Here is a 16,335-nt window from a genome sequence, read left to right as displayed (position 1 = left end):
CAGATGAACTCGGGTCCACGACATACGGCAGGCACTCAGTAAAGACCGCTGAACCCACGTGGACTCTGACGCTTGGAGAGTTCAGTGTCTGGTCCGTGGTGACACAGGGTAGGACGAGGAGAAGGGTTTGATTTCAGAACTGTAGTGCCTCTACTCCCATCCACAGTGCTAAGAAGTTTCTGCTCTCCTCCCAAGGCCACCTGCTCAGCCCTCGGCACGCACAGCACCTCCGTGGCCCCGGCCCCTGTCCCTGCTTTGGAGCCAGCTCCCCATTCCGACCTGGAGGTGACAGACAGCTCAGCCCTGTTGACCCAGCTCCACCAACATCCCAGCCTCATCTGCCAACTTTGGCAATTTTCATACCACCTCGCACACAAAATAAATCGCACGCTCCCATTTTGGGTTTGGGGGGAGAAAAGGCCCAGTCAGTTAATTACAAAGGCTGCCTCGCCTTGGCACGGGGTGGTGGAAGACGTTCACAGGAAAACGGATTAATTTGGACTCATTGCTTTCCCTTCCACGTCCTCGTTCCAATGAAGACAACACTTGTAACCAAGCCCACCTTCTCCAGAAGCAGCCCCCACACTCCCCAAACAAGCAGTCCTCAGGTTTCACTGGCTGGCTGCTCAGGGTCCCGAGAAGCTTGCTGGGACCTTTGGAAAATGCCAGTCAGGGTTTTAGGATTCTTCTGCCAGGGGTGGGGGGTGGGGGTGGGGGGATCTACGGGAACTGCTTGGTTCGGTGTTTCTGAGCTCACACTGGTGAGCTGGGCACAGCCGAATACTGGACGCTGGCCTGCTTGGACAGAGGCTGGGTGTCCAGGCTGCCTGCTGGAATCACGCGGAAAGGGGGCAAAATTCAGAGTCTCGGGCCCCGCCCCCCGACCCTACCGAGTCAGACACGTCAAGGACAGGGCCTGGAAATCTGTACCTTCCACAGGCGCCAAGGACAGGACCTGGAAAGGCTTTGGGTGGGAAGTCTCAGATCTGCATTTGAAAGCCGTGTTGTCTAGGGAAGCTGTTCAGCATTTCTCTACCCCAGTCTCCCAGAGCTCAAACACTGGGGCGCACCATAACCCTCTTGAACGGGTGGGGTTGGTTGTACAGGTGCGGTGAGGCCCCGACCCACGGCGGACACTCATTACGTGGTACTGATTCCTATCAGTGAACATGACTGAGTTCGTTTCAAGGGGTTGATGAGAAGCAAAAGGTGATGCTTTGGTGCTGCGGAAAGTCCTTGTGCCTTAACTACAGCATCAGCACTGGCCCCGGGCCCCCCACGCAGCTAATCATTCCTTCAGACTCCAAACTCTGCATCACTCTTCTTGTCCCACCTCCCCCCGCCACCCCCACCCCGAACACCCTGAAACCAGTAAATCATTATCATTAGAAGGTTCAAAGTTGGGAGCCTGCACAGGCTCCTTCGGAATGGAGTGAAAACCAGACACACACCCCCCGGGAACAAGGGAGCCAAGTCCTAGGTCTGCAACATGGTCAAAACCGAGTCGTTTCCTTTGTGGAAAATGAATACATCTGAGTTTGCACCTGTCTCGCCCGGGGGAAAAGTAGCACGCGCGCCATCGCAAACGGGCGTCTCCCGGCAAAACCCGTTCCCTGCTGCTCGGAGAGGCTCAGACTGCCAGAAAGGCTGCAGCCTTCAAAACCTGTTTCATGCGGTTTGTCCATTTTTGGGCTGTTTCAGCTGTCCCATTCTGTTGGAAGCCTGGTTTTGCACATCAAATGGGTTCTGTTTCTCCAGCAAATTTCAAGGAACGCCAGGGGATCCTGGAACTGGATCCCACATTACAAGCAGATGCTCCCTTCACACCTGAATCTCCTCCCCATGACCCCAGAAAGTGTGGGTCACCCCTCTGCTTTCTGAATACAAAACGGGGAGGGGGTTGGAGCTCTTTCTAGAGATGAGAAAATGACACGTGTTTCTCTTGATGTCAACATTGCCGTGGCCAATGAACTTGCAGTGCAGGGTAACACTCGGAATGTCTAACCAGATGGGCCCTTTAGCACCTGTTGTGGCCAGAGGGCTGTGGCAATGGAGGAAAGGCGGGGAGAGCCGTCCTAGCTGGCCAGCAGCCTTGCAACGGCCTCCCACTCTGTCCAGGCTGTTGCAAGCACCGATTCAGAACATGTACCCAGATGATGGAGCTGGAATTTGCGGGAAGCTAACTTCCTGTCAGTGTGCAATGTCTCAGGCAGCGATGAGCCCCCATCCCTGGGAAGGTGCCAGCAGGAGCTGATCCTCCAGCAGGGACGTAACAGGAATGCTGAACTACACGGTGCCCTCTGCCTCTTCCATGTGGTACAGCTCTCACGACCACGTGCCGGGAGTGAGAATCCCACTTCATGGACTCACAGACCCTTCTCCCTTCTGGAGTGCATTTCCACAGAAATGCCGTGCACAGACCTGCGGCACCTCCCTGCATCGTCCCCGTGGTCCTGGGTGGCTACCATCCACGCCAGGCCTGGCACACGCTGCCTCGCTGCGGGGACTGGGCCACGCCTCACTCAGTCCGTGACATAACTGGCCGCTTCTGAGAAGGCGCTGTACCGAGTCACAAGGGTTAGCAAACTAGTTCAAGGTAATTTATGACCCTGGGATGCTCGGGTTTCTAAATACAACAGACCACTACAAACTGCAAAAGCTTCAAGCTCTCTCCCCACGGGAGACGGCCCGGCCCAGCCCGGGGCAATGGTGCTGACGCCAGGTGGGCAGGACGAGCTGGCACACTCGCAGGCCTGGCTGGCTTAACTCACTATGAGCCCCAGGGAGGCACTCCTGGAGGCCTCGTGAAGACAGCACCCCCCCCCCCCCCCCCCGCCGCCATTCTTCCCTCCCTTGTCTCTGGTATGCATGAGAAGGTGATGAAGGTTTTTCTCCTGCGCTGGGATGGCACCGAAACCACAGTGCATTCGGGGTTGCTACCTCCTAGTTGGCTTCTCTTTTTTAATGCTAATAATATTGATTTTGGGTACAGTGTATCTCAGGCAAGGGAAACTCCAGTAAACGAAAGCTGACTATAGCCAAACGTGGCTGATGTTTCTTTTTTCCTCAGGGTTGGCAGGCCCTGCCTGCCTTTCCATCTGCCCAGTGCTGGCCTTGAACACCCGGAGTGGCTTCTCTGCACGCTCTCCTGTGGGCTGCCTTCCTGCCTTGGTGCCTGCGCCCAGAGCTTGAGACCCATTTCTGTCTGCAAGAGGACTGTGGTCTCTGCCCTTGCTCCGCTGAGCTCTGGCTGCCGCCTGCATCCAGCATGCGTTCCCAGCACCCCCCGTCCCGGCTCCAGGCCGAGCTCATCTGGGGCCTGCTACCAGGTACAGTGACCCTCCCCTTCCCTTTGCAGACATCAACTGTGAGTCAGCCCTGAACGCAGGTCCCCAGTATACCCATACCTTGCCAGCCTCATCCTCAGTGCACACTCCCAGCTAGGAGTAGGGATTCGGGGTGAGTGAGACACAGCCCCGTCCTCAGGCCTTGGCCTTTCTGACTCAGGAGGCTGACACACACGTGCACCAATGAGGGACACAAATACCCTGTCTTCTGTGACGGGGGGAGGGGGGTGAGCCTGGGAGAGCCCAGAAGAAGCCTGGAGGGCTTCCTGGAAGAGGTGGTGCCAAAGGTGTGCGATGTTCCATATGATCTCCGCAGTCCTTGGGTGTAAGCACCCTAGAGAAAGACACCTCCATGGGGACTGTTGAGTCTATCGCTACTGGCTAGGTGGCATTTGGTGACAAAGGAACAAATGGTCTGAGCTTCCTCTGCCTAGTCCTGGATTGTTGGGGGTCTGGTTTCTTCAGGGCGACAGAGACACAGCCATGGCTGACTGTTCTGGGGCCCTGGCTCCTGCCTTGCTCCTCTCTCCAGAACACGGGACACTGCGGTTGACCCCTAAACAGCTCTGTTCCTCCAGTCCCCTGTCTCCGTACCCTTTGCACTATGATGGGGCAGCTCTTCCCACCAGGGGTGGGGTCTAGATCCCCCCGCTTTGAATCTGCGCTGGCTCCGTGACTTGCTCTGGCCGACAGAATGTGGTGGAAATGATGCCGTGCCATTTTCAGGCGTAGGCCTCAAAGAGCCTCGTGGCCTTGTGTGCCCACCCTCTCGGGACCCTGGCACCACCATGTGCAGAAGCCCAGACGGCCTCCTGGAAGAATGGGACACGTGTAGCCTACTCACCACCGCCCCTAGTCGCCCCGGCCAACAGCCAGCCGGCAATCAGCCGACCCCTGCCATTGACCACACATGCTTGAGGGAGCCCGGAAGACCTGCCCGACCAGCTAGCTGCCCAGCTAAGTCAACAGTTGGTGCAAGCCGCTACATTTCGGGGTGGTTATTCCGCAGCAGAACCTAACTGATCCCGGCATCCCAGCATTCTGGGCAGGATGCACAGGCTGCAGGATCTATAGGCAGAGGCCTGGCTGCAGACAGATGGACTGGTGGCCTCGGGACCGTCACCTGGCCCTCATGTTTGCTGTCACCTGGGTTCTGCTCTACAGCTAGGATCTGCAGTCAGCACAGTTACGACCAAGGTCTAGTTGGCCCGGGAGCGGCTGCGCCTAAGCCATCTGGCCTCCTCTGCGGTTTCCTGGACCTACCCAGGGCCTTCCAGCCGCTTTCCGTGACACTCCAGGTGAAAGCCAAATGCCTCACCATCCCACACGATGCTCCCTACTCCCACCCTGCTCCCAGCTTTGCGCCTCTCACTGCACTCCAGACACACCTGCCTCCAACCCATAAGACCCAACCTGACCTCCGGGCCTTTGCATGTGCAGCTCTCCTGACTAGCATGCTCTTCCCGGATACCCGCACGGCTCCCCCCCATTTCCTTCAGGCTCTGACCCAGTAGGTTTGTTAAACAAACCGGAGATCACAGATCTTTCTTACAAATGGCCTGCGTCACTCCCTGCACACTCCTCCCGCTTTATTTCTTTTCAGAGCAATTAGCATGACTGGGTGCAAAAGTGTCCACATTGTGAGACATCCAGTGGGAGCCAGGAAGGTCAGGAAGGGGGAGTGGGATGCTGAGAAAGACGTCGGCATTGGGACTTCATAGCATACAGCCACTGGCTGGGAGCCGATGTGTCCTGAAGCAGCCTGGCACCCCCCACTGCCAGACAAACCAGCAGAGACACCGTTGGCAGTGCTTCAGCCACATGTAGGAGCCGGTATGGCACTCGGCAGCACAAGCCCAGATTTATGGCCATGGCATAACTGCTTACAAGTGTCATGCAGGTGACACATGTTTGTCAAAAACACCTCGTCTTGAGGTGGCCACAGAGAGCAGTTCCTGGAACACAAGGGGCTTTGCAAAGCAAGGCGTCCCTGGGGCTCCTGCCTTCTGAAACCCCTTAATCGAGGGCCCAGCACTGAGGGCCCTTCTCAGAGTTTCTAGAGCCTACAAAAGAGAGAAGTCTCTAACTGGAGCTGGGACTCCCCGGCCACAAACAGGAACAATGCCAGCTGGCCTGGCTCAGCCTCGGGAACTGGGGAGGGCACCCTCCAGGGCCAAGGAGGTCCAGGGCAGGCCCAGACCCACCATGGATCCAGGGTTCAGGGACAAAGCTCTTCTGCACTCCGTGAGGGGCCCCATGGCAGACCCATCCCCGGGTCCTGGACCAGTCACCAGGAGGGAGAGCTAGGGCCTGGTCGGGGTCCAAAGGGACCATGCAGTCTCGTGGTACAAACTCAACCCTCCTCTGTGCTCCTGTTTCCTCATCCTCACAAAAACATCCATGGATGGGGCGCCCGGGTGACTCCGTCGATTAAGCGTCTGACTCTTGCTGTCAGCCCAGGTCACGATCTCACAGTCAGGGGACCGAGCCCCACATCGGGCTCTGTACCGACAGCATGGAGCCTGCTTAGGATTTTCTCTGTCTCTGCCCCTTCCCCACTCTCTCTCTCTCTCCTTCTCAAAAAATGTGAAAGAAAGAAACATAGGAAAAAAATCCATACATGGCTACACAGGGCCTCCTGGGGCACCTGCACGTACCAGGGATCGCAATGGTAGAAAGAGGGAGAGGGGAGAACACGCGGACAGCAGGCATGAATGACTGCAGGTGTGCTACAAATGATCAGAGATCTGAAGAGCTCAGTACTTAGGAGTTTTAAAAAGGCTTCTTGACATGTGACTGGAGAAAGGCGGCCCAGTTAGTAGACGGTGCTGGGACATCGGAAACCATTCCAGACACATTAAAAATCTATATTTGAAAGAGAGAAGTTGAAGAGGGGGATATTGTGGGGGAATATCTTTGCAAACTTGGCGTTGGGAACAATTTCTTTACCAAGGTGTTAAAAGCTCAGTAAGCATAAAAAAAAAATCGATAGGTTTGACTGCAGTAAAATGTAAATTTCCTTTCACCAAATGACGGGTGAAAAGACAAATGACTAAAAGCAGAAGGCCTCTGGCATATGTACAACTAGGAAAGGATCAGTATCCAGAATACATAAAGAAGTCCTACAAATCCACAGGAAGAAGAGAGGCAATGAGCAAAAAGACCACAGCAGGCATGTCGTAGAGGAGGAAACGGAGTGCACAGATGAACACGGGAAAAGCTGCCCGATGTCACGAGGATGCAGGGAAGTGCAAGGTAAGGTCCCCGTGAGAGATTTCACATCCATCAGGCTCACAGTGAGGAAGACATGTGACATCTGACAGCACCGAGGGTCTGAGAGGATGGAGATCAGCTGGCACCCGCGGTTGATGAGTGTGAAACCTGGTCTGGCCACACTGAAAACCGCTTTGGCCTTTTCTTGTTAGGTTGACCAGTCCCATGCCTTAGCACCCTGCAAATCCACTCCCAGGAGTCACACAAGGCACACCCAAGAAGAGTTCGTCGCAGCACTGTTAGCAAGAGGAGGGGGAGAGAGGAAATGACCCAGATACTCCCTGACAGAGCAATGCAAAAAGAAATTGTAGCACGGTCACACAATTTCTTTCCACACTGGTGACAGCAAACTCCAGCTACACAGCAGCACAGCTCAAGCTCAGAGAGAGGGAAATGTTGAGTACAAAAATGCAAATTTTTGAGATCTACGTACAGAGAGGAAGTTTTTAGAGCTTGAGAACGAAGAAGCAATCTAATGTTTAGGCTTATTCAGTCGGCCTGTGAGCAAGAGAATGGCAAACAAACAAACACCAAATTGCAGAGAGGGGTGACCTGCAGGCCAGGAGAAGATGGAAGTGACTGGGAATGTTCTAGTTCTGGAGTTGAGCTGTGGGCCCACGGATGTTCATTGTCCCACCATCCTTCATAATGCACGAAACACACGAAGTATTAAAACAGAACAGAGGCAAAGGGGAAAAACAAGAAGAGAAACATGGTGTGGGTCCAGACACATCCAGTATGATTTCCTTGTCACACACATAGTTGACTGTTTTCACGTGGTGTCACGGGGGGTCCCAAGAGTTCCGTCGAGAGGCCAGAGCGGGAAGTGAAAGGACAGGCAATTGGACGAGGGCATTCTTCCCTCTGGGCCTCAGTTTCTCCATATGCAAAATGAGGGGGTGTACCAGGAGTGGCAAATGGCTGGCGTGCATAACCCAGGCCTCCCCTTCCTCACCCGCTGCGGACACTACTCATGGATTGCAGCACTGTTTCACATGGAGCACAGACACGCAGCGTTGGGCTCCGCAGCTGGGCCCTGCAGGCTGCCGGGGATGCCAGTCTGAGAGGGCACACTAAGTGATACCTACGTGCTGATCTGGAGAGACCCAGATCCCTCCAGCTGTGGTCTGGAAGGTTCTGAAGCCTCACCAGCAGGCACTAGCTAGTCTGAGACCAGGGGCCCTAGGGAGGAGCCGACTGGCTTTGGAACTGACCCTAGCCGGACCCTGGCAGCGTGCAGCCTCAGCGTCTACACTGCCCACGCCTGTGGCCTCCGGTCCGCCGCGGGAGGGCCCCTGGCCCCCCCATCATCTGACCAGAGCCCGTGCTCCCATCCGTCGGGTGGGCAGGCTCATGTCTACGCTCTGCGGGTGAGCTCTGCTGGACCTGAAAACGGCAAGACGGGCGGAGGGCCAGGCAGGAGCTCAGCTTCACCCTCTAGCCCAGAGAGCCGTGGAAGCGGCCCTGTTGTGCCAGATTCAACCAGCTCTCTGAGGCAGGAGGATGGCGTTCCTTTCACCACCGCCTAGGCCTGCCTGGGCCTGCAGGCCTTTGCTCCTCTGCTCCCCTCCCTACCTGCCCCCCCCGCCCCTGCCTGTCCCCTCTTCCTCCCCTTATGGTCCCAGCTCACAAGACTCCTCCTTGGTAGTGCTATTCCATCTACCTCCCACCCCCCACCCCCCCAGTGAGTGCTGAAGTCCCTTCCTCTAGACAAGCACCACACAGAGGTCAGCTTTCCTGAGGAGAGCTTGTGTGCTGGGTCTGGTCCAGTTTCTGTGGGTGTCTGTCCCCTCCAGTATGGGGAGCCCAGCAGGGTCCACCTCACACCCGCATGAAGATAATACCATCAAACAGCCACAATTCCTTGGAATCAATGGGCTTCTCCGAGAACTGTCCACCTACTGCCTCAGCCGCACAGCCAGTGAGGTTGGCAGTCGGGGAATGGTACCTCCCTCCCTATTCCAACAGCGAGAAACTCAAGGGCCACAGAGGGGGGTGACTTTTCCAGCATCACTGCCCACCCTCCTACCTTCTGGGAGGCCGAGAAGCTTTTCTGTCATGTCCCATCAGGGCCCTCAAACCCCAGGAAACACCTCACTTTCCCAGAGCAGGGGCCGGCTGAGTGACCACAGCCCCTAATCATGGAGCATCTGCTTTCATCCTGGTCCCTGCGGATTCTTTTAACAACAAGATCACGCGGAGAGACATCATACCCAGGGACGTGATGCTTCGGCGATTCGTCTCTCTTTCATTTTGTTCACCTGACACACGTTTTAAATGACTACTGGGCTGTGTACACAGGAAGCCTTGATTCACTAGAAAGAGCCGTGGCGGGTTTTCTTAGAAGAAGACAAAGTCAGGAATTTAAGGCATCCAGACGTGTCCAATGAGCAGAGTGGAGACAAAGATGTCTCTCCCGCTGCTGTGTCCGGGAACACAGCTGCCCACACACGCCCACCACACCCTCGGATCAGAGCCTGCCACTGATATCCACGGTGTGAAAGGGCTTGGAACCCACTGTCATCATTATCACCATCCCTCGACCCCAGGAAGCCAACACCATGAGCTTCCAAAGGCACTCCAACAGGAACGCTCACTTGTGTTCCCAGGAATACACACAGACGCCAGATATTTACTTCTGGTTCCAACTTCTCCTGGGTTCATCCTCTTTCAAGTCCTGGAAACTCTGGGCACCACTTCTTGCCCTACAATCCCTCCGTCAGATCCCCCCATCGCCCACTCTCCCAGGAAGCTCCCCCGACCTGGACACCTCCAAATCCTCCTCAAAGCCATCTCTGACTCCCCCTCTTCCTGGCCTTCTCGCTGGCCTCTTTACACTAATTTCCTGCTAGAACGATCATAATGGGTTCAAATGCTGCCGCTTGCACACCTATCTCCCCCGTCACGGGGCAGGTTGTGGGAGCAGGGCGCAGGGCTGATGTACCCCCTTACCTCCAGCCCCTCAGCATGGGCCCGGGCACATGGGTGGGGGGTGGAGTAGGGCCTCAAAGAAGCATGATCTAAATCCCTGGGCTCTGTTTTCCTCCAACTTAGAGTGTAGTGAAAGAGCTCTAATGACAAAGAAGGTAAATTCTAGGTATTCTGAACAGAGACCAGGCAATCCTTTCCTGAGTACTTCACAGCGAAGCCAAGACCTCACTGGTGAGTAACTGTCAACTGCCCAACAGTGGGAGTGAAGAACTTTCCCAGGAGAGAGAGAGTCACAGACAAATGTTGTAAGGAGGGAGGGAGCAACCTGTGTAAGGACCGAAAGGCCAGTGGTGCCTCAGCAAAGCAATGGGGCGATGGGCAAGAGTTCATGGATTATGCGTATCGGTTAGGTTAGGATGGGTTACGCTGCGTAACACACAATTCTCTAAATCTCTGTGGCCTACAATAAAGTTTCTTTATGTCTCAGACTACATGCACATGTGGCTCTCCTTCGTCTCCTCTCCCCTCTGGACTCAGGTTGACAGAGCAGTCTGTCTCTATCTGGAATATTGCCATTGTCGTGGAAAAAGGAAAAGAAAAGTGGTAAATTACTCACCCTGGTTCTTCACGCGTGTGCTCACATCTGTTTTCACTGTTCAGCAGCCCCTCTGCCATGCCTGAGGACAACATGGGCCGTGCTGTATAATCCTCCAACCGAGCAGGGCACTTTGATACAGGGCACCGAATGTGGGGGAGTGGTAATCCAGTTCCACACCGTGCTTATGAGTTTGACGTCTTTCCTAGGATCAGTGAAATCTGTTGAATAAACTGTTCATTTCTAAAAATCCCTCTGGCTGTAGTGAGAGACACAGATTGGAAGTGGGCAAGGGTGGGATTCGGGAGAAAATTCAGGAGGCTGCCTCAGTTTCCCGGGCAAAAAAAAAAGGAAAGTACTTTACACTAGGGTCATGGCAGTGGAAATGGAGAGAAGCCAAGAGATTGAAAAGATGGAAGGGTCTAGTGATGTACAAAGAGGAGCAGAGGTGAGTGAATGTGTGACCCCAGAATGGCGAAAAGATACAGCAGGCTTGGCTTCTCATGTCTTAAACAGTTGCTGGCTCCCATCTTTGGGGAGGACCAGCTACTCTACTCTCTGCTTGTCCTTGGGCTGTCTATGTTCTCCTAAGAAATCTCCCTTCTTGCTTGAAAAAAAAGGCTGAGCTCAATAAAGATGGGAAGACACAGATGGGGTGAGCAGCCGAGTGAGGTGACCAATGAGTGACACAGTGACCAGGGGAATTAATTCATGTCTCCAAGTGTTCAAAGGGTGAAGAGAAACTAGACTCAACCGGAAGAAAAAGAAAGTCCTCCCACTGGGCATGCCTCAAAAGGATCCCTCGCCTCCCTACTGACACATCAGGCATCTTTCTTCTTCCACGGGGCTGTGACCAATTTCGGCTATAACAGAGAAAGGGGAGTGGGTGAGAGAAGAAGAAGGGAGGGACAGGGAGGCAGAGGAAGGATGGGCTCCATGGACACATAGCAACCTCTATCGGATCCTCTCCTCTCCTCCATGTGGCCTCCCTCCCTATGCTTCCTTTTAGAGTTCCAGACTTGACTTTCAGTGGTGGGAGGGCTTGGGATTCACAAACACCTCAAAAGAGAATTTCTGTAGCAGCAGCATTAGGCCACCTGACAGGAACTTAGAGCCTTGGGGTCCACACAGGCACAGAAAGCCGCGGGGTCTTTTCTGCCCTGGGTGTTCTCATTAGCCAAGAAGTGGAAGGTTCAGACACAGAACTATGTGGTTGTGGACTCAGTTCAGCGCACCCATGGGGACAGCAACCACGATGCTCCTAGTGGCAGCAGAGGGAGTGTTGTGGTCACTGTCCATGGTGCTTACAGGCTGACTCAGCTGGAGGGGCTTGTTCTAAGACCCAGCCACACAGGATGTCAGAGCTGAGAGGGCTCTAGGATTTCAACTTTCCCAGTGCCTCATTTTGCAGATAAGAAAGCACATGTCCAGAGAGGGGAAAGACTTCCCTCAGGGCCACACAGTGGGTGGCACCGAGGGACTGGAAGCTAGCCTCTAGAAGCTTGCTCAGACAAAACTCATTTCCTTGGAAGGCTCCTGGGATTTGCCCCCAGAAACCCAGAATAATTAGACCCTGAAAAAACTCACGGGAGCACATAGTAGGTACTCAGTGGACACTGGTTGACTGAATAAACGATTATACCGGGACGCAAAAAAACAAATCTTGAAGCTGGGCGTGGGCCCCGGATCCTGAATTCAAACAGGAAGTCGTGGTCCTTTTTGGTACGGGTGAAATGGTACGGAAGAAAGCAGTGGGGGAAGGGAAGAAGTGCTGCCATGAAGACAGTGGGAGGCGGGAAGAGGATAAGAGCAGGTGCAACCCAGGATATTAAGCACAGAGGAGGCAGCAACTGGACACTAACCTCTGTTCTCTCAGGTTCACTCCCACACAGGAAAACAGGTTGAACAGCTCGGGAGTCTCCTTAGGGAGGGTGGTCACACGACCTCAATCTGGCCATCCTCCCTGGCCACAGTGATTGGCTCAGCACTGGGTATGTGCCAGTTAGGTCCCAGTGGGTCCTGACCTTAGGGCTGGAATCATAGGGAATGAGGGGTTCTTTTTCTGTTGGGAGGCTGAAGGTGACTGTTGGGGGCCATCTTGCTTTCCTAACAGAAAAGCCCAGCTGAGAATGACACCAGCACAGAGGAAAGTAAGCAAGGCCAAGAGGTCGGGAAAGATGATTGCTACTGATGTCATCAAGCACCCAGCTACGGCCTTGCCTAAAACTGTCTGCCCTTAGCCTTCTTAGGACGTAAATCATTCTCTCCTGCCTCGTTTGATTGCTTGTTTAGGCCGCTTTGGTTTTTCTGTCACTCAGTGGCTATCAAAGAACAACAACAACAATAACAACAACAACTCCAATTGCTCCTTGAAGTTGTCTAAATGGAGCATCCTGGAATTGTGACAGTATGGATTTAGGCTAGGTTCAAGGGGGACTTTGAGATAACAGTGCAAAACTCCACAGTCTAACCTGGAGATCCAAATGGATTCAAACCGTATCTGTTGGCGGCCTGCCATAGGCTGGGCCAGTCACATTACCCAAACTAATCCTCATAGGACCGACCCTGTTAAGGTAGCAACTGATGACCCCATTTTAGAGGACGTGGCGGAGGCTCAGAGAAAGGAGGTGACAGGGCTATAGCTTGGAAGTGTGGAGCCCAGATTGCACACCTGCATTCTGCTGTGTGCAGCCTGAGAAGCCTCATGGTATGGCCTCTCCGTGTGTCAGGGCACCTGGCCCCACGCCTGGCATTCTGTGGGTGCCTGAGACTTGGTAACTGTCATGTGCCTGTTACAAGACTCAAAAAAGCAATGTGCACTGAAGGCAGGCAGGGACCTTCTTTCCCCAGCACTAACACACCTTCCCAGTTCCCCGAAGACTAGAATCCCTCTCTTTCCCTTGCTTTCCTTGGCAGAGTCCTGCTCCTGTGACAACAGGGCAGTCCCACATTCACAGCCGGCATTGGGAGCTGCTACAAGGGAGGCCAAGAGCCTTCACCCCTCCATCATGCCTGGGACATCTCTTTCCTTGGAGCCTTGGGGAACCTGACACCCGACTTGCACACCCAAGGTCTTTTCCAGAACATGCCAAGAGTCTCACTCGGTTTGGAATGGGATGTATCCATCACTGCACTTTCCATGTCTCACTCGTGCATTCCTTTCTGTGCACTGTGGCCTCCCGTGCCTGCCACAGGAGAGGCCAAGCTGACAAGAAATCAACAGCTTAGCACTTGAAGGGACACACGAGGCAAGAGCTGACAGCTGGAAAGCTCTATTTAGAAAAGACCTCACGCTTTACACTGAAGAGGCTGTCGAAGCCCTTGGGGTCCGGAAGCAGTGCTTGGGCCAAAGTGAACTGGAAGGCTCCATGATGGCTGGAGGCTCTGGCCATGATGGGGGAGGAGAGGGTGTGGTGAGGTCCCTGGGGTGACCCAAAGGCCCACTGTGTGCAGGCTCAGGTTGGCCAGAGAGGAAAAGGCAGAGGCTTGTCCCAGAGGTGTTCACAGACCAAACATGAATGCGCCAACCAGACAGACAGAGCACTGTAGCTCATGGGTGTAGAGTACAGGGACAGGGGCAGAGATCCAAGTCTGCTGGGGAACTAGTTAAGAACAGAGACATTTTAACCGACACTAGAAGGCTGTATCAGTTGGATGTGTTTGGCTGAAGTGACAGAAAACCCTACCAAGAGTGGCTTAAACTATGAAGGCATCTAACATTGAATGTTTAATGACGATGTGAGAGATGGGAGGTCCAGAGGTGGTCTGGTGGCTCACAATGTCATCAGTGACCCAGGTGCCTCCTGCCTCTCCGTTCTACCGTTAACAAAATATTGGTGTCACTGGTTCACGGTTGCCGTGTGGCTGCCTCCACTCCGTCACATCTGCACAGTTAGCACTCAAGTCGGAAGCAAGGGGGCACCTTCTTGAACGCTGCCCACCTCCTCTCAGGAAGGAGAATCTCTCATGGAAGCCCCCAAGACTTCCTCTAATACCTCATTGGCCAGAACTGGGTCCCGAGCCCCTTCCTCAGCCAGTCACCAGTTGCAGGAAAAGTGGTTGCCGTGACTGGCTTGGACCAACCCTGATTCCTCCAAGTGGAGCATCCACAGGAAGAAGGCAGGGCGGGCTGGACAAAGGTTACTATGTGAGCATCTGACACCATCCAGCTCTAAGGGACAAGTGGATAAGGGAGCTGAGGGCTCAAAGCACAGGGGATGGAGAGCAGAAGGAATGGCACAGAGGTGCAGAGGTGTGGGGACAGCTTGGGTGCTCGGGATTACTGCTGGTTCATTACCGTGGGAACACAGCACAGGTGGGAAAGGTGGGCAGGCCCTCATTTTCCAGTTTAGGCCTGGAGTGGGGCAGGCCTTAGGCTATGGGGAGCTCCTAGGAGACGCTGAGCATGAGAGTGAGTGCAGGAGCAGAGGGGAAATTGCAGTTTTGTACGGACACTTTAGGAACGGAGTAGAGCCATTCTGTGACAGCCAATAATGTCGCTAATAAAACTCTGGTGGCCTCTATTCAAACGGATGATTATAATTGACAAGAGAGAGCAAACATGACCTTAACTCGTGCATTTGGTAGTGGCAGCTACCTGTTTCTGGATATTAGAACGCACACCCTCAGCCTGGTCCTTTAGACAGCTACTGTGTCACATCCGCGACCCTGTGGCCCTCACCGGTCCCACCTGCCCTCAGCCTGGCTTCCAGCCAGAGGCCCCAGGGGGCCTGAAATGACTCAGTGCCTGGTGTTGTCATGTACACAGGATGCCCCCAGCTCGAGGGTGGGGCTGACTGTGTCCCACTCTCCAGAAAAGACAGCAGAGGCTGGAAGTGAGTGGGGGCTTGCTGTGAGGTGTGGGGTAGGGTGTGACCCCAGAGCCTCTGCCTTTCCCCATCCACCATACTATGTATGACTTTAGGACTTCAGGAAGTTTGCTTATTGGCTAAACAAACCCAAGGGCCTCAGAACTCCTGCTCACTCCAGCGCTCCACCAGGGGGGTGCAGAGGATGGGAAGGGAAAGGACATGGGGAGGGGAGGGAGGAGGGCTCTGCTCTGTGCCATGCTCACCCATGCAGAGGGGCACACATGTGACCCCATAAACGTGTCATCCATCCGTTATGCCCTGGGGCCCTCTGAGCCGAGTGTGAAGAATGCCCTGCTCTTGCAGGGACCACACGGTCCAGGGGGTGCCCAGGTGGGCAGGTGCACCGCGGGGGAGGCCCTCACGGTCCAGCCCGTGTCTGAGAGGGCAGCAGCCCTAATGAAGGCCCTCTGTTCCAGGAAATCACATCCTGGGATGGACAGGTGCCCAGGTTGCTAGGTCAGCCAATTCTGGCCTTAAAGGGCAAGCTGGTATCATCCAGGGGGCTGATTTTTTTAAATTAAATGGCACATTGAGAACCCACTAGTCAAGCCCTAATCCTGCTCTCTTGTAGCCCTCAGCCTCAGCTTTGATTTCTTCTGGGGCCACAGCTTCTGAGCTTCAAGTTGAGTCCCCTTATGCACATCAATTCTGTTCCCTTCCTGCGTTGACTTTAGTGTTAAGAGGCCACCCCAATAAACTCCCCCTCGCACACAGGCCAGCAGGCCTCTTATCATGCAGTTCTGTAAAACGTTGAGCGGAGGGTTTAGAATCACAAGGCTGGGAGGGGTCTGTCTGACCAAGCAGGGCGGGTGGGCGGGCGCCGAGGATTCACCCAGAAAACCTCAGCCAGCAAAGTGTCAGGCCGGCAGGAGAGCTGCCGCCAGGGATTGAGTGGGTTTAGAGGAAATCGATTAAGTGGATTCATCCAGCTGCCTCCGGGACGGCAGGCCCCGGAGGGGGGCTGTATGTGTGAAAGATGGAGTGTCCCAGCCGCCTGGACCCGCCCCTTCTCCAAACCAGGTGGCGAGACGTGGCTTTGAAATAGGAACACTGGCATTCAAAGCTGGCTCCATCGCTTAGTCATCAAAAGGAAAACGAGCCTCAGTTTTCTTATCTGTAAACTGGGACTCTTGAAAGCCCTCCCTCTTAGGGTGGGGGGGGGGGATTAAGCGAGGTAACACCGGGTTAGCTCGGGAGCTGGTTGGGGCTGAGTGTGCTCCCAGACACGCTATCATTGCTGTCGTGATCCCTGTCTTCCAGGGCAGGGTCAGAATGCTTTCTCCATAAAGCATTTTACTCCGCCTTTGTGTCTGCCACA

The 16,335-nt window shown here is 54.5% G+C and overlaps 1 protein-coding gene across 8 annotated transcripts in view; it reads right to left on the bottom strand.

The window, feature by feature from the left end:
- IQSEC1 (IQ motif and Sec7 domain ArfGEF 1) overlaps positions 1-16,335 on the bottom strand; it is a 689,800-nt gene that overhangs the window by 422,369 nt on the left and 251,096 nt on the right. The gene's annotated exons all lie outside the window — the stretch shown is intronic.

This window comes from Felis catus, chromosome A2, assembly GCF_018350175.1.
Source record: "Felis catus isolate Fca126 chromosome A2, F.catus_Fca126_mat1.0, whole genome shotgun sequence".
Lineage (NCBI taxonomy): Eukaryota > Metazoa > Chordata > Mammalia > Carnivora > Felidae > Felis > Felis catus.
The sequence above is the reverse complement of the archived record's forward strand: the minus strand, read 5'-3'. Positions and strand labels throughout refer to the sequence as shown.